The 26526-nt window shown below is 41.7% G+C and overlaps 1 protein-coding gene and 1 long non-coding RNA gene across 4 annotated transcripts in view; one reads left to right on the plus strand and one right to left on the minus strand.

The window, feature by feature from the left end:
- The window catches only part of LOC145439865 (uncharacterized), a 437408-nt gene that overhangs the window by 122424 nt on the left and 288458 nt on the right, over positions 1–26526 (minus strand). The window lies entirely within an intron of this gene.
- LOC145439875 (uncharacterized) overlaps positions 805–26526 on the plus strand; it is a 73346-nt gene continuing 47624 nt past the window's right edge. The window contains exons 1-3 of one of the 2 annotated variants that reach the window (XR_013915373.1): positions 805–874; positions 1266–1377; positions 1444–1546. This is a non-coding gene — a long non-coding RNA (uncharacterized LOC145439875). Of the gene's footprint in view, positions 875–1251; positions 1378–1443; positions 1547–26526 lie in introns of both variants that reach the window. The other variant, XR_013915371.1, reaches the window with a different exon arrangement.

Here is a 26526-nt window from a genome sequence, read left to right on the forward strand (position 1 = left end):
GAATACGCAGAATTCGGACCATAAAAATATACTTTGTGTTGTTACATAAGGCCAATTGTCATTGCAGCCGCACCTGATTGATTTTGATTATAAGCGCCTAAACCCAAGAGAATGAAAGAGTGAATTACGGCATTTAAACTGTTTTTGTAGTCAACATTATTCATGTCAGATAGCCTGACACAATCGTTTGAAAAAATCAGTTGCGAACGCGGTATTGTCGCTACATACATACGCTCGATTCAAAAAAATATCCAATATATTAGAAACCTATATGTATGCCGTTATGATTCATGACGTTGCGATCCTAAACTCAACTGATGACTGTGCCTTCCACCTTATCCCTGGCTAGTTCCATGTGCATATATTACATAACCTGAATCGTCTTGAGTCTCACATTCATTACTCTTGCTAGCGAAGTTCAGCTCAATTCCATGTGATTTTGCTGAAATCTAAGACGTTTTATTGTCGAAAATGTTGATATTTTCTATTGATTTTTCTTAATTTCCTAATCTAAAAAGTCCACAACATCGAAACTTTAAATCAGGGTACCGCTGGGGCAGCCATATTTTGTGGATGCTTGCGAGTGGTAACCAAAGTTACAATTCCTATTTACTGGGAAAATATTCAACTTGGGGCCACAATAATATTGCCACCAAAATGCATTAGCATCGGTAAGTTTCGGAAGTGAAACGGAGATTTTATCATGCGGTGATTCTGCAATTATCTATTCCGAACGGACAGGCTGTGAAGTCATTACCGAAATATGATTCATAAAAAGTCTTCCGACGAAACTCGAAATCTGGGGACCGACGGCTATAAATGAGTGGAAGTTTTTACACTCTTGCACGCATTCTGATTGATACTGAACGTGAAGGTAAGTCAAGGTAATCGGAATTTTATATATTATATATTCTACTGGTATTTAACGGAGGCTCTTTAAATTCCCGTTGATAGTGGGTTGCCATTTAGGTGCCATCACGGTCCGACGTCTTTCAGAGTTCCATGCAGACAACAAATTCACTTGAATTAGAACGGCTTGAAGCCTTTGCCTCATGCCGAACTTCCAGTAGGATTCTGATGTCATAGTTCATACCGGCGTTGTGTGCCGTATAGGAGTTACGAATACGAATTATGGAAATGGTTTTGTAGGTTTTTCGAAAGCCATGGCCAAGGTGCATGTGTTTCTAGTGGCAACTCTGGTGAAAATGTTTAATATGAATGCTGAAAGCCTAAACGCCCAGACCATTAAAGCTATTTGATTGCAGATGAACTCGAAGCTTCTCGTTGCTGTCTTTCTTGTAATTGCTCTGCTTGTTGTCGAGAACGAAGCTATTTTTGGCCGCCGCCGCCGCCGTCGCAGACGCCGTCGACGTGGAGGTGAGCGTGTCTATTCGAGATACCAAGCATTTTGCCGTTCATTACCAAGGTATATGCTCTTTTAAGATAACGGGATGAGTATGAACCGTGAGGAGTTGATGCACGGTGACTTCGATGAAAACGAGGTACTGATGGAGGATCAGCCCCAACAGTAACGAAACTCATGCTGGTAATTTGTAATTGACTCTTTCTCTGCACGTACTGCAGTCAGCCACATTATTATCTATTTTTTATCGAAATGAAATCGCTGATTGTATTACAGATTTATCGAAATCTAAAGTATTGTGGCATCCAAACCATAGGCTACTGTGCGTACAATCATTTCGTTGTGAGATGGATTCGTTAGGTCATGTCGCCTTTTACATCTTGTCAGGTTACCAATTCATTCCCGATTTCAAATAAAGATAAGAATGATTATGATTTATATTGTGAATATCTAACATCGTAATCCTATCAACTTTCAGTATTTTCGCTACCTTTATCGTAACTAAAAGGAAATTGAAAGGGATTCCCAAGTAGAACTAGAACTAGAACTACCCAATTTTCAAAATCCTCAATTATAACTAAAACTTTTCACTTTTCAAAACCCGCGACAAGAACTAACACTAATTTCTTTAAAAATCCGCAACTAACTAAATACAACTATTACCTAGATCAGTGTTTCTTGACCAGTGTTTCCAGGCGCACAATGTAAGTAATGTGTTAAATGTGTAGTTGTTGTGTAATGTGGTAGACTTTTTTTGTGACTAACTAAAAATTAGTTGTTCCCCGATAAACTAGTAGATTAGCGTAAGGCAGATCTTGGCATTTTAAGGCCCATGGGCCAAATACGGACAGCGAAAAGTTGCTTGCAATTGTCCAAGCATACTTTGCATTACATATTCTTCCAGGTGCTGTATTAAAATCTGATCAGGGCAATGGAACAACTTCGAAATAGCCGATTGCTCCGAACAATCGGAGCGCTGCACCACAATGACCATAACAATGCCCAATGCCATCGAGCGATAGTTCGGAATAATGCTGTTTTAGACGTTTACGGCTATTTCGGGATGTTTCCATTGCCCTGATCAGATTCTAATTTTTATTTTCTTAATCAATGCGACACGAGCTATCGATTAGGACCAGTTTTGTTATATTCCAACCCTCGCATCGCCAGCAATGAGACTACCAATTATGCAGGTTTTAGCCGGCTCAGCAGTTGATCTCTCTGCGTATTCAAGTGTGACGAGTGATTTGCGCATCTATGTATCCGTAGGTTAGTCATAGTCATCTATAGCATGATACGGCTTGAAGCAGTTTGCCTTTTTCTCTTTTTCGAAAACAAAAGAGTAGGATTGACGACCCAAACGGCCATACGAAATCAACGAAATTGATTGATTTATTGCAGGGGTGGCCAACCATTTCGGCCAGAGGGCCACATGCGATTTACGAACCATTGCGCGGGCCATATTTCGAGGCTAATGGATGAATTCGGTCAATTACATTGTTACTTGGATATATCACGGGTCGCCTCTGTTAACCTCTAGGCTAATTGGGAAAGGACAGGATCATTCGGCGCTTGGACACAACAATATCAAAGGTTTCGAGGAACATGCGTTTATCGTTTTGTGCAAAGGTTTTATCGCCGATGAATTTTCTGCCAGTGCTCACGCGAAGACGAATGTTGGACGAACCTTTCTCTCCTAATTGCGGATATAGTTACTAGTTAGTTTCAATTCTGTATTCTGGGCGTATTTGGGGTTACCCATACTAAAAGCAAGAAATCGAGTGAAAATAAATGGCGCGAGGTGCTGAGACCAATTTCAAGTCAAATAAATCTACTCTATGGTCAATTAAACATATATGACGATCCCAAAAAATTGTGGCCCATGGCTACGCATATGTGTCCTAGCTGACATCTTAGTCATCAACATCCCAAATGTCGCGATCAGGCTAATCAAATTTTTGGTTTGTCTTTGCAGGTTCGTAATATTATACCTGGGTAGTTTATTTATAATATTAAAACTGATTTCAAGAACTACCTCGCGGACCACTCAAATCCTTCTCGCGAGCCACATGTGTCACGAGGGCTATGGGTTGGTCACCCCTGATTTAGTGAATGATTCGTTGTCTATTATCAAACGTATAACAGACGTACAAGATTTATCTTGATTTGATGTGTTTATTGTGTCTTAAAATCCAAGTCCGTGCAATCGGAGTGTTGGCTACTGTATACTTGTTTTTGAGGTAATATCTGTAGCAAGTATAGAAACCGCTTTTTCGCTCTGATTAATATAAATGTAGCTGACGCCTCAGGAATACATTGTCCAGTCCAACCTAGACCGCCCGTTAAGGTTTAAGCTTATCTTTCCTTGTCAAGATTGTTGGCAAAGCAACGACAGATATAGATTTTAATAAATTATGAAAGCCTTTAATCATTCTAGTTCAGGAGTGGGCAACCTTTTTGTTGTCCACGGCCACATTTCCAATACTTCGACAGCATGCGGCCGCCAGCCATAGGTGGGCTGACGAAAAAGGTCATTTTTTCCGTTCGAATCCCAAAATTCCAATTCCCAGGTCCGGTTTATTTGGGTCGACCAAGTCAACCGTGCCCCATTGCCCTCGCTGGCACCGAAATCAACATCCCACGTCAACTATGGCATTTTTGTACAATTCCCTGGCATAAAGGAGGACGAATTGCCAAAAACGAGGACACTTGGCTGCCCTCGGATGTTTAGCTTCATTGAAAATCGAGGAAAAATCCTTCTAAAGGAAGACGTATTTCATATGGTATCCCTACCGTAAATTCTTCATTGCTTAAAAACTAGTAATCTTATCATATCTAATAAATATCAAACCCATTTTGAAACGAATTTATTTAATCAAAGTCTGTAACATTTAAATCAGTGACTTCCTTGATTGCGCATACGAGAAGACAAACTTGCGAAATTGGAAACCTCACGCGACACTATAAGTTTTAGTCGCGACTCCAGGTTTCCGTTCAGCAAGCGAGTTCGGTACTCGTTCTCCAGTTATATCATTTGCGGAAAAGCAGACTCGCTCACGTGACGTAAGTGCTTCCAAAAATAACAAGAGTTTTTCTAGTCATATCTCGCAAAAGTGGATATTCATGGGACATTTTCCACATGTCTATTCTTCACACTTGTACCATGAAATTATCCAACTCATATTTGGGATTAAATGTCCTTTTCTCCTTTGTTACTGTTCTCCTTCGTAAACGAACATAATGCAATGTAGACTAACTTTATAATGTAATTGGGCCGAGGAAAAAGTTTTGTCTCAATGTACTCTCTTTCCATTTGCTCGATACACCCACACAATGTTATCCGTTTACCAATGTTTTTATAACTATACGGCTCAACCTCTCGCAGTGACATGGAAGACCAAGATAAGTCCTCATACTCGACAATAATGCGAATATTGCATTTAGATCTGCAATATTGGAAGTAGAATAATTAAATCTCGAAGACTTTTCGTGTGCCTGTTAACGACAGAAGAAGCATAATCATTAAAAGAGGTTCAAACGAAACCTAATTTGAGAAAGTGTGTCGTACCGAGGCAATAATAGAAAAGGAGCCAGGCAAAGTCAGCTGTACCGAAAGTCATACCAAGAGACGACAGGAAATAAAATTATCCAATTCACGGGAGGCGTTGCACTGACAATTAGCGGTATATGTTAATGGAGAATTTTAAGATTGTTTTGAAACTCTTTCTGCCCACATAAATAAGCACTGGTCAATTTTATGACGTAGTTGAATCCAATACATAAATATGGAAAAGAGATCTATATTTAGTAATCATTATTGTGCCGTTAACTCTTGATAAGGCGCTCACGGAAAGTCTTAGAGTAGATAAATTCTACTGCGATGACTGTAGTTTTGAAAGGAACATTCAAGTTAATTACCGCAAGTCAGATATTACAATAATTGGAATGTTCGAAAGATAAACCGATATTATACTGTACTTTCTCGTATGGCTTCATCTCCTTCCCAACTTTCAAGTAATTGAACCACAGTAATAGTCCAACCACTTTCATTTATCAAACAGACGAATGTCAGTGTGCATCGAGGAGATTGACGGGCAAGATGGTCGCAAATCCGTAGCGTTGGAAGCCTAATAAGCAAATCTGAATTTGATGAACACCGACGGGCGTCGTGCACTTTCGGACAAAAATATATTTTCCCCGTATGGCTATAGTGGGTTTGGTCCGGAGTGCACGACCCCGGCAGGTCCGTCTTTTAGTCGCTATGGTTGCAGTATCATATTGTGTCGCTCGAAGCCGCTCGAAAAACGTAGTCGCAGAGTATGCAATGAAAAAGATTAGTGTACACTGATTTAACTATAACCTCCTAAGTCGTAATAAGTTTACCATGAATTTGACATACGATCCATCAACACCCGGCGCTCATACGGCCGCACAATTACGCCTCCAAGGCTGCATGCGGCCGTATGGCCACAGGTTGCCCATCCCTGTTCTAATTGATACAACTCTTAGTGCTTAAGAACCCAGCCGTATTTAAGTCCTACGGCTTATGGCATAATGTTCACTTCATAAACTGCTCGGAATGAGGTGATAATGCCACCATCTGGAGTGAAACGCAACAGTATACCGTCGAATCGTTATAATTTGGCCTATGATCATATTCGACATTTCTTGAGGGATTATAATTTAGGTGAAAGTCTTTCAACTTTTGTTAGATACGGGCTGGATGATATAAGCATATTTTTATCTACTCAAAATTGCTTCACGGGCCCGATGAAACTCCCTCGTGGGCTGGATGCAGCCTGCGAGTCCATATGTTTGATACTCCTGGCTTTGGAAAGGAAATTGCCTTGCCAGGATTTCATCCCTTGATAGGTCCTGCCCTGCATTTCTATAGTGTTTTAAATTCGAAATAACTGGAGCTGTGTTGCCCATGAATTTATTTAACCTACAAAGCCATACACACGCATCTGCGAAATGCATTGGGTATCGATGCGCCGAGAAAACGGATTATTGCAAGACAACAATATATCAGTGTTGGGATCAAGTCACTACCCTCGAGTCACGAGTCATTTCGAGTCATTGCAGATTTTGACTCGAGTCAAGTCAAGTCAATCGATTTTCGAAGGTGACTCGAGTCAAGTCAAGTCACTCGATTTTTGGAGGTGACTCGAGTCAAGTCGAGTCAAGTCAAGTCAAGTCACGAGTCAAGTCACAATTCAAGTCAAGTTGCCTTTTCGAAGTATGAGGCATGCTTACGTCATTGCACTTTCCTAGCTGTCTGAAATACAGATTGCGTGGTCATTGATTCTGAACCGATGAACGAATATAGAGTTAAATACACAAGCAAGACGGCGCTATATCGCTCACATATACATAGAAATGCTAAACTACGTAAGTAATTACATAGCCTCAGTTCAGTTACCTGCCAAAATAGAAACTAGAGAAACGAATTAATAAGATGCAATGCATTATTGCCCATTTACAAATTTATATGATACTATCCGAGCCTGCGCCAATGGTTGAAGACTATATAACCTATATTCGAATTCAATTTCAATAAAACAAGAGGTTTGGCTAGGGTATAAGAACAGAGAACAGAAATATACATTTTGCTATTAAATTACTCTACTATACAAGTTTACGACAGCCTAAGCTGTAAGCTTCGATCACTTAATTTGTGGTCAATTTATTTGTGAGAGAACGATGGAGGTTCAGTAAAACGCACGATCATTACACCAGGGTTTCGCGAACAATCCCACCATATGCAAGATAGAGTGATTTTATAGACATCGATTGCATGATGACTTGAAATTGACTCGTGAATTTTGCTCCGAGTCACGAGTCAATCCACATTTCTGATACGCCGAGTCAAGTCAAGTCAAGTCATTTTAGCAAAGTGACTCGAGTCAAGTCAACTCATACGAAAAAGGTGACTCGAGTCTGACTCGAGTCAAGTCATGACTCGAGTCATCCCAACACTGCAATATATTAGCACGTGATACATACGTCAACGGTGTGCGATCTGCAGCCGTGAATGCTAATTTTGCGGTCGTCCACAGCGGTGATTGAAATGTACATGTAGGCAGCCATGTCAACACACTAGATTCAAACAGAAAATCGGATGAAGTTCTTCATTCGTAAATACATTGACGAACGTTTCTCAACCTCTTTCCTTCGGCATTTTACCACCACTGTGATTAATGGTGAATCAAATTAATCTCACTCTATTCCGAATGAGAGTTTTTACTATAAGAACATTCAATATACTGCTGGTACAAGACAATGACGTCTTATCGCAGAAAATGGTATACATTGGCGACATGAATGTACGTACGCTTTCAATCACTAACTGCGTGGGCGGCTTTAGGGAACCTGATGATGAAGTTTGGCATCGTTACTATCAGGGCTGTGGAGTCGGAGTCGGAGTCGGTGGAGTCGGAGTCGGAGTCTGGGTAATTTTCGCTTGATGGAGTCGGAGTCGGAGTCGTGAAAACTATAATAGCTGGAGTCGGAGGCGGAGGCGTGGGGAAAATACTGACTGGAGTCGGAGTCGGAGATTGTGAGAATGACCCTGACTTCGACTCCGACTCCGACTCCAACTTCTCTATCATGAAAACATTTGCTTTCAAAGAATTTTCTATAGAATTTTTATGTACCACCAATCACTGTTATTAATAACCATACAGATCAGGTGCGGCCAGCTCGTAGAACGCAGGCCAAATTTGGCACACGAGAAGGTTAGGTGTGGCCTGCGAGGTAATTCTCGAAATTATTTATAACATCAGGAACAATTGCAATGCCAACCGAAATTTGATTAGCATGACCGCGAAATTTGATGATGACTAAAACAACAGTTCTGACGCATTGACGTATTCAGGGGCCAGCCACATTTATCCGAGATCTTCGTATATGACCATAAAGTAGAATATTTCACAACAGATTTATTTGACTTGAAATTTTTCTCGGTACTTCGCATGATTCATTGTCACTAGATTTCTTGCACTCAGTATTTGAGCCCCCTTCTGAAAATTATAAATACATATTTTTCACAGAATGGAGCCTAACTATAGTCGCAATTAGGAGATAACGTGTCGTCCAACATGCGGCTTCGCTTGTGCACTCGCAGCGAGATCGTCGACAAAACATTTGCACAAAATGATAGAGGCATGTTCAGTTCACTGATACCGTCGATTTTGCTATGTCTAAACGTTGAATAATCCTGTCCTTGCCAAATAGGCCCAGTGGTATTCAGATGCGACCCCCAATGTATGTTAGCAACATATTGATTGATATAATTCAGTCCTTATCTTGCAAAAAAATTTCGCGCTTCGCGCGATCAGGGCCTGAATGCGCACGACACAGTTGCATGACATATTGTTATCAATTTTAGAGCGTATTTATATAAGTCTTGTTTACAACGTTACCTAATTCGGTTCGCTCCTATCGGACGACTAAAAAAAGTTTTTCAACATTCCCGTTGCCCGTGCAATGGTACGTAAATCTCATGTTTCCCTTTAGCCGAAAAAGTGGCAATCCGACCTTCGTCGAGTGAGGACGTCTCGAGGTAGCTCTGATTAATGCACGGGATTTGCGCTCGACTTGAAGAATCAACGGTGCGATCGTTTCATCGTACTATAGTCTAGTAGGCTACGCAGTGCAGTGTAGAACAGTGCTATTCATACAGGTGTTACGTATAGCAAATAGATAGATAGGTCAATATACATAGTGGGTTAAAGAGGTAGCTCACTCTATACCACAGCGTGGTAGATGGAGGGCATACAACATACCAAGGCGCCGGTAAAGCGTAAAACGACTGATCCTATATCATCGGATAGTGACGAGCCTAGCAATGGCGTTAGTGACCGGCTTCAACAGAGTGGGAACAAAATCTCCGCTCGAAATTATGCAGTAGCGGATCAAAATTCTGTATTACAAACTAGTACTACTAATGTTAATGAAAATATTGTTTGTTCTCCTACGTCCGGGAGTGTATCCCGACCTCCTGCAAACACAGTTTCTCCGCCAGCGGCACAAACCAGCATTGTTTCCGATAACAACGAAAATAACATAGATAGGAAAGTGGTAATTTCAGGACAACAAAGGTCTATTCTGCGCTATCACCCAACAGTGGTGAACAGGGCGCTGTCCGTGTTGATCACCAATTATCAAGACATCAAACCTCTTCACAAATCCGGTTCTTTGCTCATCACCTGTCACAATCACAAGCAGGTTACGCAGTTGTTGTCATGCGGTAGTCTAAGCGACCCTGTGACGCATACCGATATCCCAATCGAAACGTCGAAATTTAAACCAAGGCCGTTCGCCAGCAGAGCTGGTATTATGGGTGTTCCATTAGACGTAACGGACGCTAAGTTATTGGACAGCTTCGCCACCTATCATGTAACTTACGCCAAGCGACTCAAGAAGAGAAGGCCAGAAGACGAAGTCTCCGACAGTCTCTCGGTGTTACTTTGTTTAAGTACCAGGGAAGGGCCAGAATTCATTTCATTCGGATATCTTTGCTTTAGGACAAAACATTATAATCCACCCTGACCTGCTTTAGGACAAAACATTATAATCCACCCCCGACTAGGTGCTTTAAATGTAACCGCTTCGGTCACACCGCGAATTCGTGCCGCGGTAAACTTACTTGCGCGAAATGCAGCAGTCGTGACCACGAATACAAGGATTGCCCTAACGTGAAAAAATGCGTAAATTGTAACCAACCGCATAGCGCAGGGTATGGAGGATGCCCCGTCTACAAAGAGGAAGCTAAAATTCAAATTGTTGAAGAACGCACAAACGTGTCTTTCTCAGAGGCGAAGGAAATCGTACGATTTCGAACCTCTGAAACCTCTCAGAACACCTCAGCTAAGACAATGTATTCCGAAGTCCATAATCGTCGTAAAACTACAGCCCGGTCTTCAACAAACAATAAGAAACCAAGTTATTATACTTCACCTGCCCCAAACGACGGCGATCTTAGATATCTGTCAAACTCAACTGTCGTCCCCAGCCAAATTAGTGAAGATCGACAGAAACAAACCGCATCCATGTCCAGCTTGAATATCAACCCAATACAGCTGTTGGCGCTTGTTGCGGAGGTTGTACAGCTAACGGTATCAGCATACAAAACTGGAAACAGCAACATCTTCGACATCGTGGCGAAGGCATCGAGTAAATACTTCGGCTACTCTGTTGAATCCGATCTATTGCAGCAAGCATCAAACACATCAGATCCCTCCGTCGATAAATCTTCTCCGATCTCGCATGGCAGCAAAGTTCAATAAAACACTCTCTCTTCTCCAATGGAACTGCCGCGGCATATATAGAAAATTGAACGAGTTCAAACAATTTGTATCCACCCTAACCATTAAACCGGATGTTATACTTATTCAGGAGACGCACCTCATCGCGAAATACTCTCCGAAGCGACGGGGATACCATCTGTATCGACGAGATAAAGACATTGCACTCCGGTGACCTCGCCACATTTGTGCACGAGTCATTGTCATCCTCGATTTGCAATGGTTTTCAATCGGCGTGTTTTGAAATGTTATGCGTCAACGTTAGCGGAATCAACATTTGTAACGTTTATATGGCCCCCGACGTTGTTATCGGCAGCAACGATCTTGCATGCCTACGTCACTTTTCTTCTCGGTCACTCATTTGCGGCGATTTCAATGCCCATCACCTTCAGTGGAGCCACTGCTCGAACGCCAGAGACAAAGCGATCTACGATTCTCTCGACCAACACAACCTGGTTTTGCTGAACCCATCCCAGCCCACTCGCTTGAACATCTCCACAACGGCAGTAAACAGGTGGTCTCTTTTGGACTTGACCGTAGCCTCTAGTGATATTGCCGCGCGATGTAACACTTCTGTTTCCGACACCCTCATAGAAAGCGATCATTTTGTTATCTTTACAACAATCGATGACAGAATAACTCGCTCCTCGCCTGGACCCCAGAAGTGGTTGCTTGGGAAAGCGAATTAGGAGAGGTTCTCAATCTGTGTCGACGATTCGCTATCGGGTGTACCCGAGGATGATGTGGACACATTAAATTCCACTTTTGTCGACGCTTTAAAGCGCGCAGCCACCGAAACCATTCCGCGTTCCAAATCCACAGACAAGATCCCAGTACCGTGGTGGACAGCGGAATGCGCTCGCGCCATCCGCCGCAAAAGAGCAGCTTTCAAAATGATGAAACGTAGTTTCACCACTCGTGACGTCATAGAATATGAAAAACGCCGCTCCGAATGTCGCCGAACTATATTGCGATCAAAACGCTTAAGTTGGGAACGTTTCTGCGATACCCTCAACAGTCATTCGGGAAGGGCGAAGGTCTGGAAAACGATTGGTTCGATTTCGGGTAAATACAGATCCATGTCTATACCATCTCTTATCCCGAATAACAGTAACGCCATCGGCGACTTGAGCAAGGCAAATATGCTGGCATCGACTTTCGCTTCCGTTAGCAGCTCCGAAAACTACGACCCTGACTTCCTGCTCACGAAAACCGATTTCGAAGAAACACACCCCATCAGCGACATGGTTAATGAAAATAATGTAAATAGTCCTCTCGATAGACCATTTACACTACAAGAATTTAATGTTGCATTACTGTCACGCAAAAGCACGGCACCCGGAGACGACTCCATTTGCTATGCAATGATCAAACGTCTATCATCCGCTGCGGTTGTAAAGCTTCTTGCCCTTATAAATAGCTCTTGGGGAACAGGATGCGTTCCGGGGGCCTGGAAGCACTCCATCGTCATCCCAATCTTGAAAAAAGGCAAGGAGTCAACTAGACCGGAGTCCTATCGCTTCATCTCACTCACAAGTCACATCTGCAAAATTATGGAAACTATGGTCACGAACAGATTGCGAAGGTACTTGGAATCCAAGAATCTGCTAAATAGATCTCATCGGGTTTTCGCCATGGTCGCAGCACGCTCGACCATATTCTGAGAGTCCATGATACTGTTTATAAAGCGTTACATAATAAAAGGTCGGTGGCGGCAGTTTTTCTTGATATAGAACGAGCATACGACATGGTTTGGCGAACTGGCCTCATCCACAAGCTGTCACAAATGGGGGTAAAAGGAAACATGCTAAGGTGGATCTCAGAATTTCTAAAAAACAGAACCTTCCAAGTCCGCGTGGGTAGCTCGTTGTCGCGATATCACATTCTAGAAAATGGTTTACCCCAAGGTTGCGTTATTTCGCCATTACTCTTCTCCGTGATGATTAATGACCTTCCTACAGTTGTTCAGTGTGAGCATGCATTATTCGCGGACGATTGCGCCGTATGGGAAAGTGGATTATCCGTGGAATCCAACATCTCTGCGGTTCAGTTAGCCCTAACATCGATTCAACTGTGGTGTGAACAGTGGGGTTTCAAAATATCGCACACGAAATCGGTGGCGATGCTATTCACAAGAAAGCGATCACTGCCATCCGTGTCTCTACGTATCGGCGGCACGCAACTCAGCTTTGTAGACAATTTTAAATATCTTGGGGTTGTTTTGATAAATTGGTATCATATAAATGCCATATAGAGTAGCCTATCTCGTGAAGAAATGTAGCACCAGATTGAACGTTTTGCGTTTTCTGACTGGAACCTCGTGGGGCGCTGGCAAGAGTTCGCTAATGATAATCTATAGGACAATGATACGATCACTTACCGATTATGGAATGCCAGCATACTTCTTCGCCCCGAAATCCCACCTGGTGAAGGTGGAGAAAATCCAAAACAAGGCCCTTCGAATTATTTGTGGAGCTATGCATAGTACACCGATTTGCGCACTGCAAGCATCCTGTTGCGAAATGCCTCCGCACATTCGCCATAGGTACCTATGCCCAAACTACCGATGTCTTCTGCTTAGTCATCCAGCGAGCAGCCACTCATCACGGCACATTATCGAAGACTCGTGGCATGAAATATACCGTGTTATTAATCCGAGATTCAATACTTTTAACACGCTAACGAAGTCAGCTTGTTTCGAAAACATGGTGATCGAGCGATTCGATCCCCCTTCCCCTCCCTGGGATTTACCGATTCCATGCGTTGACATCGACCTATCTAGGTTAGTCTCGAAACAGGACTTACCCCAGTACATCAAATGTAGGTGTCTCGACTTTATCTTTGAAAGATTCGACGGACACGTCCACATATTTACTGATGGTTCAAAGTCTGAATATGGTGCTGGACTTGGGGTCTACATCCCAAAATATTCGTATTGCTATAATCGGGCTTGCCCGACTCTATCGTCCTCATTCTCAGCCGAATTGAAAGCTATAGTCTTCGCGCTGATCTGGATATTACGACACAGCAGTTCCACGAATCGACGCTATGTGATCTTCTCCGACTGCCTGGCCGCCCTGAGGGCCTTGTCAGCCCCGCATACCCGTAAGCCGCATAAGGAAATCTCTCTCTCATTTGATATTCTTTCACAGATAAAGACCACGGGTGACATGGTAACATTTGCCTGGATACCAGGTCACACCAGAATATGCGGCAACGAGAAGGCTGACCAACTAGCTCGGGCTGCATCAAGTCAATCGCGGGAACCCGGTATCGATATCCCAACCGTAACATTATCAGAGGCAAAAGCGGTCACCCGTCAGCTCTGCAGAGACCAATGGCAGGCCGAGTTCACTGCAGAGGAGAGAGGGCACCACTACCGGATGTTGCGACCATCTATATCAACAGATGCGCCAGATTCCTGCCGAAATCGCTTATTTGAAAGAATCCTGTTTCGCCTCCAAACCGGTCACTGTCGCCTGGCGGCACACCTGTTCAAAATAGGATGCGCCGACTCCCCCCTTTGTAATGTGTGTTACGTCCCCGACACGGTTGACCACACACTCTTGCATTGCAAAAAATATGACTTTCACCGAACATTTCTTGCCGACGCATGTACCACGCTCAATGTACCGCTTACTTTAACCAATTTACTTACTATGCTGCAATTATTTACGCCGGTCGCCGAGTTCATTATTTCATGTAACTTGTATATATAGTTTGAAAGTTATTATAAGCCTATGTCCCAGAGCACGAAAACTCGATCCTTGAGAACATATTTTGTCCGTGGTACACAAGGCCGGAAACGGCGACACGCGCCACTTAAAACTCCTCATTAATATTAATAATAATAACTATTTTCTTTGTTTACTTTAGTGAGCAATTTCACTTTGATACCAAGCTTTTATGTACCAATCTCTTCTACAAGATGCCAGCAATTATAGCGTATCCAATTATTAGCGACTATGAATCTGACAAGTCCTTGCAAGAGTTCATTGTCAATTATTACTGCATGGATCGTCATTATTATCATATCACTATGATATAATCACTGATCTTATGTTAAAACGGACGAAGTATTGTTTATTGACCAGGTTCAGGCCAGACCAGACCAAAGTCCACTTGCAATTTACGAATCCATAAGATTTTCCGCAATGCATCTACTTTTGCGTAGTATTACAGTGTTTGTTCAGGATTGCACTGTCAGTTTGGCACCATTATCAAGGCCAAGTTTAGGTATAGGTGGTTGTATTCTTGTCACACATTCTCTAATTCGGTGGCTCCCAACATTTTCGTCTTCGCGGACTACATTTTTTTATCAAGGTCTCCGATGAGCCCCTATGTTTTGGTTCAAATATAGTTCAATTATAAAATCTTGCAACCGTAATATGTCTTTTTAAAATATTAACTGTACAGGCTTCTGTAAACTGCATAAATCGCGCTTTACTTCAAAATAGCATCATACTTTACGAAGTATATGTGACCACCTTAAATTGTTCAACCGGAAATCACATAATGGGATTTATGATGCTGTATCTCAAAAGCCAGTACTGAATTACGTGGTCGTGTCTTTGAAATCCACGACTGATTTCGATTTTATATGAATAAGAGCCGAAAATCCACTTTCACATGTATGACAGGTGGAGGCGAACGCTTTGGAGCACGCCTTTGAGTATGACAATCCATGAAACGTATTTTTCAATGAACATATCACGTCCAGAAGCTAATCCAGAATTTCTGGAATAGTGGTTATGTATATAACATGATAAAATGGATTTCGAACCCTTGGGACATATAGGAATATAGGCTACTTCAAGAATTCTTTCTTGAGTGATTGTGAATTGTATACTATTGTAACGAGACTGACAGATTTAACATGATTCTGAAAATAACAAATTTAGGCGTTCATTCATGTTGCATATTTAGGGGTTTCGCGGACACCACGATGAGAACTGCTGCTTTATTGAAAAGTTCTCAGTACGACACCGCCAATCGTTTGTGGATATAAGCTCTACCAGGTGTCGGCAACCAGACGCATGGCTACATTATTGCGATTTCATTCACTAGTCCCTAATGCTCGTTGCTTTAAGCAGCTGTCGTGGTTGTTTGAAATAGCATTATTTACGGATCACTATGCCATCGGCGAAATGGTCATACCGTAATACAGTCTGGTGGTAAGTGATTTTCAAGGAACGCACCAACAACAGTTACAGCGTCATAAATTCCGTCTTGTACAGGCAGTGGTTCGACAGAGGAAACCGTGTGACAAAATAACTTCCTACGAGGAAATAGGAATCGTTGAATGTTGAAGAATTGATGCATTAATATAAATATTGCATTGCCTGTAAAGACTCTCCGCTCTGGCGATTTTGAGCATTGCAGCATTCATCTCAATGCCATCAATTTCCCCTTTGAAGCCGGCGTCATTCCAATGCTCGGCAACTTTTCCTGTTCCTGAAACAATAATCGTCGGCGCTGTTATTTTGCACACACACACACACAGACACACAGACACACAGACACACAGACACACAGACACACAGACACACAGACACAGACCAGACATGGGGTAATCGTGATTAGTAATCGTAATCGATCACGACGATTACAGCATTTCCAAGTAATCGTAATCGCAATCGATTACTTTCGAAAAAAATCCGAAGTAATCGTAATCGTAATCGACTACTTCACATATCTAATCGATTTCTTTGTGAAAGAACGATTACTTTTCATTTGTGCAATGCCCATGACATAAACTGAACTATGAACATTCATTAGCAACGAAGAGTGTGATTTAAAACAGGATTTGGATAGCAGAAATGTCGGGTTTTCAAACGCCTCTGTACTCATTATTGCGTCACAAGTATTAGCTTGGTTCTTGATTGCGCAACGAATTATCCGCACGTAGTAAATAGATATTCGATGTAAATAATGTAGTACTGTGATTGTAAGAACACCCGCTGTGGATTATGTCACTGCACTGATCATTACACTGCACACGCCACTACCTCGCAGCAGGATAATAATCACCACACGGCCTAGTTTCGAATAGTAAAGTATATGTACAAATTGTACATTGTACAATGTATAGATGTTTTCTTATGCTTAGGTAAACGCAATCTGGAGTATTTGGTTGTTATAAGGACGCCTACGACGAACGAACGAAAGATAAAGCTGCAACGACCGCCGACCGCCGACCGCCGACCGCCGACCGACTGACCGACCGCCGACCGCTGCCAGCTGCCGCCGACCGCCGACCACCGCCGATCCACCGCCAGCCACTGCCAGCCGCCGACCGCCGCCAGCTGCTGCCTGCCGCCGACCACCAGCGACCGCCGCCAGCTGCTGCCTGCCGCCGACCACCACCGACCGCCGCCAGCTACTGCCTGCCTTGGGAATCCCACAATCGCCAAAACGAAGAAAAGGACTCGACGGTTTGGAACGAGAGATCGTGAAACCAAACCAAAGTCCTAAAGAAAACTAAAGACCCGCGAAGAGGACACATGTCAAACTGTACAGTAAGACTTTGCTACTCTCCGCCGGCTACTAGAAATACCCTAAGCAACTTAGGAAAAAAGACTAAAATAGAGGACAAGACCTCCTCTAACGCGGCGAACATCCTGCGGACAAGAGCTCCGCAGGACACACCTGTCACGATCCTGCGGAATAAACATCCGCACGGAAACAATGGCTACCGCGAACCTTTACGCACATCGGCCAAGATCTCTTGACGCCACAATTCCAGATGGAATGCCAATCATAGAGGTATACTCTGCCATAATGGACTATACACCAATAAAAAACCTGACAGACTACATAGAATCAATATACCAAATTGGACTGAAAACTTTCAACATCACCATCTACGACATGGAAAGTACGCAAAATATAAAAAAAGAACTCCTGAATATGACCCAAAACGGAATTAGAACACCATACGGAATCATCGAAATTGAAAATGCACAGGAACCCTATCAAGCAATAAACATTCGAGCTATCCCAACCGAGGCAACGGACCGAGAAATCATAGAACTCATAGAAAAAACTGGATGCGGGAGAGTCACGAAAATAATTAGAATAATGCACCGCGGAACAAAAATCCATAACGGATACCGTAGACTTCTAATTCAAAAGTACAAACGAGGACACCTCCCCCTCTTCCTTAACATCAGAGGCCTCTCCTGTAAAGTCTTCTACCCGCCAGGAGAATATGAGCCAGAATGCTTCCGATGCCTACAGAAAGGCCACACAGGAAGGAACTGTACAAACGAGACGATATGCCTCGAATGTAAGAAAACAGGGCACCGAAGGGCAAACTGCCCAGAACTAATAACAGAGTACCCTACACCTCATGAGGTGAGACAAACAACTACGAATGAAAAAAACGAAGAAAGAGAACAAATAAACACACCCCCTCTCGAGGAAAACGCTGAAAACATGAACGAAAGCATGCCATCTCTCGAAGGATATGGGGAAAGTGAAGACGATAACAGACCCTCTCCCGAAGAAAATAATGAAAATATAGATGAACAAACACAACAAGAGACACAACACAGTGAAGAAAAAATCCTTCCAGAACTCACAGAAAGCTCCTCAGATGAAAGTGAAGATGAGAGCAAAGATGAAAGCGAAGCAGAATCAGATCTCTTTGCACTCTCGGACGGAAAGGAGCAATCCAATCCGGAAGAAACAGAATGTCCAGCAGAAAATACAACCCCCCCAAGAGCAGATGATCACATAGAACCATCCGACTCTCTGGACCACCCCCCCGAAATACCACCGAGAAACCGGGAAAGAGGGAAAGGACTGTCAAATGTCCCTTCAGGAACCGAACCCTTTCAAGTTCAGATATTCAAACATATAGAACACAGCCCTATATCAGCAGGACAAAAACCAAAAGACAGCCCGGCGGCAAAAAGAGCATACCATAGTAGCCCCGAGGAAAAAAAGGCAACCAAAATAAAAAAATAATGGAAAAATAAACGACAAAACATACTCGAAGAAAAAAAAGAAGAAAAGCCAATGAAACACCCCTTTTATCTCCTAAATGGAAGGCCAGACAAGCAACCCAGCCCTTCAGAAGAAAAATCAAAACATAAGAGGGTTCAAATGTAGGCCTACTCTAATCTCGATAAACGTCAACGGCCTAAACCGAAAATGGGAAACATTCAAGATCTTTATAAAGGAGTCCAAGGCAGACATCTACTGCATTCAGGAAGTGCACAGAATGCAAGAACATAAAATTGCAAACTGGGCAAATCAAAACTCCCTTCAATATTACAAAAACTTCGAAACAGAAGCCTACAAGGGAAAAGGAAAACACTATTACCAAGGGACAGTCATACTTGTAAAAAACCACCTGATAGATGAATACATCGTCAAGCATAAGATCATAACTGCTGACCGCGCCCAGGAACTCGAACTAGCCAGAGAAGGAGAAACCATACGCGTAATAAACATCTACGCACCAACAACTGCTACACGCGAACAAAACGACTTCTACCAAGAACTGAAAGAACACATAGGAAAGAAAAACGACACTATCATCATAGCTGGAGATTTTAACATGGTGACAGATAAGATGGATAGTGAGAAGCAAGCTTGCTTCCGAATGACAAAGGGGGCTGAAATATGGAAGAACCTTATGAGGCAAATCTCGGTACTAGACATATATAGATGGCGAAAACCGTACACCAAGACCTTTTCAAACATAAACAACCTTAACTCAAGACGCATAGACAGAGTCTATGTGTCAAAAACCCTAGCAACGATGGTGACGAAGGCAGAATACAAAACAAACTGCATATCAAACCACCTATATGCGATAATCAAAACAAAGCCCAAATCGCCACAAAAATGGGGGGAAGGAATATGGAGAAACAACATCTCTCACCTAGAAAGCGGCAAATACAGAGCAACTATAGAAAACGCGTACACCGAATTCGACATGGAAAAAACAAACTACGCCACAATTGCTGAATGGTGGGATAACTTTAAAAACAAGGTCAAAAAACTCTCTATTTCCTTCGGAATCGAAGAACAAAAAAAAAAAAAAAAAAAAAAAAAACAACTCTTGAAAACAAACTACAATCACCTTCTATAACACCTGAAGAAAGGAAAAAAACAATCCAAGAGTTGAAAAAAATAGAGAAGAAAAGACTCGATGCAATCATGAAATTCGAATACAGAGAGCAACTGGAGAAAGGAGAGAAGCCCACACACCAGTTCTACGAACATCTTAAAGAGAAAAAGCTGAGGAAAACAATCACACGCTTGAAAGATAGAACCGAGAATATAACGACAGACAAGGAAAAAATTATAAACACAATACATGGATTCTATACGGAACTGTGGAATGATGAACATACCGGAGACCCAAACCTACAAAGAAACCTGATTGAACTACTAACAAAAGAAATACCACCTGAAAACAAAATAATACACGACCTCCCAATAACCGAAGTAGAACTAAAATAAGCTCTCAAAACACAGGCAAACAACCGATCACCCGGACCGGATGGAATTTCGATCGAATTCTACAAAACCTTCTTCCAACTCCTCAAGAACGACCTTCTCCAAATATATAATAACGCTCTCTTATTTGGAAGTATAGCAGCCACATGGAATGAATCGAAAGTCACTTTGATCTTCAAAAAAGGGGACCCGAAGACCTAAAAAACTGGAGGCCAATATCCCTAGCCAACGCTGACTATAAGCTGCTCACAAAAATAATCGCCAACAGAATTCGAAAAGATTTAGGCGAAGTCATCTCTCCCACGCAAAAGTGCGCGATAGAAGGCAGACAAATCACAGACGCGCTGCAAAACATCCAAGCAGCGATAAGTTACAGTAACGAAAAGAAAGCGCCACTAGTAATAACGAGCATTGACCAAGAAAAAGCTTTCGACCTTGTCCCGCACAATTACCTTCTCGGCATTATAAAAAAGCTCAACTTCGGCAAAAAACTGACAAAACTAATTGAGAACATATACGAAAGAGCCGAAAGCAGAGTCGACATCAACGGCACCCAGACCAGCCAAATACCACTAAAAAGAGGACTCCGCCAAGGTTGCCCTCTGAGCATGAGTCTTTACGCCCTCTCCGCCGAACCAATGACCCAGAGATTCCTACAGAATAAAAAAATCAAAGGAATAAAACTGGCAAACATGCAACTCAAACTGCAGCAATATGCCGACGATTGGACGATAATAACCAAAGACCTGGAATCAATAAAACATGCCCTTGAAGAAATGAAATTTTTAGAACAAGCGACAGGACAAAAGATAAACAAAAAGAAAACCGAAATACTGAACTTAAACAATCCAAAAGACCCAATCAGAAGTGAAAAATACAAAGAAAACATTAAGAACACGATCAAGATACTCGGCCAATACTTCGGAGAGGAGCAGAATAAACAAACATGGAAGACAGTCATCACAAAAATAGAGAAAGCAACCCGATTTAACAACCAACGGAACCTGACGTGGTACGGGAAGAAACTGATCATAAACGCAATGATATCGCCGAGAATAACGTACCACGCAAGAGTAACACCACCAACTCCAGAAGTCACTGCGAAAATGACAAAAATAACTTTCAACTTCCTATGGCACCCTGAAAAAATAGAGAAGATCGCGCGACACAAGCTCATACGAGGAATAAAGAACGGCGGACTAGATATCCTGCACATTCCATCGAGGATAAAAGCTTGTCAACTTGAAACAATCTCCAAAATAACGAGAATAGAGCAAGTACCTGAGTTCTGGCACCAATATGCCCTATACGAGCTGGGACCCACCATAAAGAGATGGAACCCACTTCTGTTTTCAAACAACATGCCACACAAAATGGAACTATCGACAAAGTGGAGAAAAAACATCAAAAACTCAAAGGAAATCAAATGGGAAATAAGCGAATGGCAAGAGGCAACTTTGAAAGGCATATACGCAGCAGTCAAAGAAACCCACGAAAACAAAGGCGAACCACCAAACGATGCCATCCCATGGAACAAAATTCACCTCAGAGGAATCCACTTAGATAAGTTAATCACAAACGAAGAACGAATAACATCATACAGAATCGTGCACGACGCCTACCTCCTCGGAGCAAAAAGGACAAAAGGAAGCCTTGTCCAACTCAAAACCGGCAAACAAGCCCTGACAAACTGCAGGCAATGCAAGACCAAGAAGGAGACAACGTCCCACCTGATTTACCACTGCAAAGCGTCCCAAAAGATAATAAGGTTGATGCAAGGAATAATATCAGATGCAACCAAAACAACCGTCAAGCTTGATGAGGACAGCATACTCGGCAGAAATAGAGGGAAAATGGAAACAGCAACATCACTTATAATAGCAATTTTCAAAAATAAAGTAATAAGAAACAGAAGATACCTAGAAGAAGAAAACAAACACCAAGAAGACCCAGAGCAATATATCAAAACAACATATGAGAACATAAAAAAGACAGCCCTAAAAAGAATAGAGGCCAACGAACTCCTTCCAGAAAGCCTGAAAGCCTTGAGACAAGCCATCCTCAAAGAAAACAACAAAGAACTAAGAAGAAACCAACCAACGCACGTAAACAATACATAATACATTATTGCTATTCGTACGTCTATGTATATACGCCCTTTTATTACTGAAATAAATGAACATGATAAGCAATGATGAAACTGCCATGAAGGCCCACTGGCCTGAGAAACGGACAAGCGAAAACGAACGAAACCAAAAAGCCGCTCAATGCAATTGAGAATGGCTAAACATGGCACGACCTGAGCTGAAGAAAAAAAAAAAAAAAAAATATATATATAAACGCAATCTGACCGTAGCTGATTGGCGAGCGGTAGGCCTATTTGCGTATACAATGGACAACGATTTGAAATTTTGTACCCGTCCAATTAAACCTGACAATTTCTACATCGAAGCATTAAAAACCAGGCTGCTGATAAAAAAATCATAACCGAGCCGTTATTTTCCGTTACTCGTATAACGGCAGATCGAAATATATGTATTAAGTGGATTGCAGTCAGAAGTTGAAGTTTACCTCATCATATTCTCATACGCCCCTACTTAAAACGGGCAACAATTGTTCTTTCGCAATTTTATACTCATCATTCGGATATGCCACTAGCCATCCGCTTACACACCATGTTAGCGTGGATTTCAGCTAGAATCAGTACCGAAACAGCACTTCGCCACCGCCATTCTCACAAATCGTAATCTTGTGCTCCCCATAAGGCGATCAATAAAGCTTGTGACGGGCGAAGTCCCCCAGAACCCCCTTAAAGGCCGGGCTTTTCACAAGAACTGGAAAACACGATTTGATGCGACGGATCCGCTGCGAATGTGCTGTCAAGTCGCGCCAGGCGCGAATATTTAGGCACATAATTTGCGACTATAACTTTATTGTATGTTGTTAACTCGTGACCTCCTGTCTGCTATATAGTCAGCAGATATTGGAGTCGCCCAAACGTAGCGGACGAAAAGAAAACTAAATGAAAAACTTTTGTGAGACGCACCAAAAATTGTCATTTATGCACGTGGTTAATCATTTTCCTCAGTGAGTGCCCCGGTGGCATTTGTATTGTGGGGCTGAGATTGAGAAGACTATTCTTCGCGACCATCCAGCGCGGCTATGGACAATGGACAAATACACAATGTTTCGGCCAATGTAGCATGTCTTGTTGTGTTGCGGCGCGGTATTGGCTGGCACCGAAATGCCTATTTCTGTGTGAATCATGCCATGGTATATTATGTCATACACAGGAAATGACGTCATTATATCTCATTTAAAAATAAAGACCTTCTCTCATGAGGCCTTTTCATCGCATTGTTGTCTTGCAAAGATAACTTCTCAGAAGCAAAATGAATGTAATCGTGAGTAATCGTGATTACTTTTCCAAAGTAATCGTAATCGTAATCGACTACTCGCGGATTTTGCTGTAATCGTAATCGTAATCGCGTGATTCATAAGTAATCGTAATCGCAATCGATTACATTCATGAAGTAATCACCCCATGTCTGACACAGACACAGACACACACAGACACACACAGACACAGACACAGACACACAGACATGTTACTGTTATGTCATTCGCAATAGAAATGCCGAAATTGCAGAAGTTTGCCTAGGCCGCTCATGTCCATTGTCGATTGAGTATTTTCGTGTTACTCAGGAGTCAGTGGGTCACTTATTAGCTGATGTGCGATTATCTTTAAAATATTTATAATTTTATAATATGAAGTTATATTGATAGTCTGACCTAAATATTGCCTTGGAATATACATCACTGCCACCAGTTAAGTCGTATGAAATATCTCTCAAAACATTAAACGGGCTGACAAAACTCGAACCTGCCGCCACATCCAGTATTTGGGTGGATTCATCATTTTCAATGAGCATGAACACTTCTCTTACCAGGCTGTAATGGCCAACACATTTCAACCGATCCAAATCGTCATCGTATTTGGAGGCCCACTCTGTATAAACCTGTTGAACACGTGTCCTCTGTTATGTCATCCACGCCACGATAGTCGAGATAGAAATTAAGAAAATTATAGTAATTCCGCTTACGAAAGAATAAATTCGGAAGTCGTGCATTTTCAATGATGTAAAATAATTGATCGATATTATTATAATAATTGACCACGCTGTACAAAAATAACTTTTGAGTCGAGTAAAATACCACTTTCCCATCTTAAATCAGTAAATTCGTGAAGTTGGAATACATACATCATTGTATCTTTCTAATACAAAAGTAATATGATCGAACTACTGTTCCGGATATTTGAGTAACTTACAATTAACAATGTACCAACGAGAGGAAGAAATTCGCTCATCAGTTAATAATAATAAATATAAATAAACAATTTCAAATTTTTCTACAGTTGGCGATACTATCATATGAAAAATTGAAAAGCGTTTTGGGAACCATGGTCTATAACCACCAATGCAAAAAAGTATATTTGGAAAAAAAAATATTAAACTGAGCTCGAAAGACCTACATATTAAATATCAGTAGAGTGTAGCTAAAGTCAAGAGCCAGTCAGCGGTAAAGCGAACGTGCACCAAGATATTTACGCCCAGGATTGGACTGATAAAAAAATGCACAACCGGTGCGTATGCGGGTCATTTTCACCTACCGTGTTTGTATGGCATTGTGATTTAGCTTCGAGGACGGCATTGACATAATACCATTCACTTTGAGCTTCCATTCCGCGATACACACAGTGCGACGACGAAATCACACACTGCACACAACTCATGTCTACTTGTTTGAGCAAGAGAGATAGAGAGAGAGAGAGAATTATTTTATTCGTCAACCATGAAATATAGTAAAGGCAATGTCCACAAACAATTCACGTCCAATAGTATACATTTTTTCCTACTATATTTTACATGGTATAGACTGGGAGACCCGATATGACCGAAGTCTTCTAGGCCGGAGTCACCCAAGCATATAGGCAGTATTAATATTATTATGAATCAATTTCTTCTCTCAGTCGAGTAGCATCGCAAAGAGTAACGAAATAAACAAAAGTAAATAAAAGACAGCAACACTAGTGAAGGACGGTTATCATAGTTAGCAGTGTGATCAGACAATTTGACCCATGTACACAGTGGTAATATTATTGTAACATATAAAGTTAAACAAAACAACAAACAACATCACTGTGGTCATGAGATATGTTCTTCTTAGTACTTGGATAATATAAATTTGCAATAGCGAGCTTTGAACGTATGATAAGGAAGAGTACGGTAGATAGTTGGTACGTAGTTCCAAAATTTCACACCTATATAAGATAGGGAATTTCTTGACAGTCTTGATGAATACAATTTAACAAATAGGGACTGATTTTGTGAGAATCTTGTGTTATAATGGTGAATTGAATTGGGGCATTGAAAAAAGTTGTCGAAATAGTCAGGTAATGTTCTTTCATTATATTGTTACATGATTTTTACAATTTCAAATTCATACAAATCTGAGACCTTGAGAATGCCCAATTTTCTAAATTCAGGACTGACACTACTACGTGCAGGTATATTATATATAATCCTAATGGCTTTGTTTTGTAATACCTGGAGCTTGTTGATATGCTTCTTGTAAGAGCAGCCCCAAACTGTTATTCCATATGTAAGATGACAGTGGACGAGCGCATGATAAACAGGTAGGAGAAGTGATATTGGAACCATAGCTTCTTCAGGCGATAGAGTGCACCAATGCCACGAGATATTTTGCTTGCTATGAAGTTGATGTGATGGTCCCATACTAGATTATCATCAATAATAATATCTAGATACTTGACAGATTGACTGGTTTTAATCAAAGAGTCCTTTAGTTTGAATTCTGCGATCGCATTGTTTAGAGATCCTTTAAAGTCAAATACTAGAACTTTGGTTTTGAGAGGATTGATATGTAATTTATTCGAAGACACCCAATTGCTAACGGAGGCTAGTTCAGAGTTAGTATTGTCAATGGCAGATGCATAGTCAAATCCAGAAGTGACAATACTAGTATCATCTGCAAAGAGTGTGATATTTCCTGGGGAGGAGTAGACAATATCATTTATAAATATGATGAATAATAGTGGCCCTAACACAGAGCCTTGTGGAACACCTGTAGTTACTGGTAGTTTCAATGACTTGATTGAATTGATTTCAACAAATTGGGATCGACTTCTCAGGTAGGAATTGAAAAGTTTTTTTGCAATTCCACGAACACCGTAATACTCAAGTTTTTTTTATTAAGATAGTATGATCAACGGTGTCAAAGGCCTTTTTCAGGTCGAGAAATACTCCACATCCAGTTTGCTTCGCGGACAGTATATCATATAGTTTCGAGGTCATATGA

The sequence above is a fragment of the Botryllus schlosseri genome, chromosome 5, assembly GCF_051294905.1.
Source record: "Botryllus schlosseri isolate E-star chromosome 5, Bs_hap1, whole genome shotgun sequence".
Classification (NCBI taxonomy): domain Eukaryota; kingdom Metazoa; phylum Chordata; class Ascidiacea; order Stolidobranchia; family Styelidae; genus Botryllus; species Botryllus schlosseri.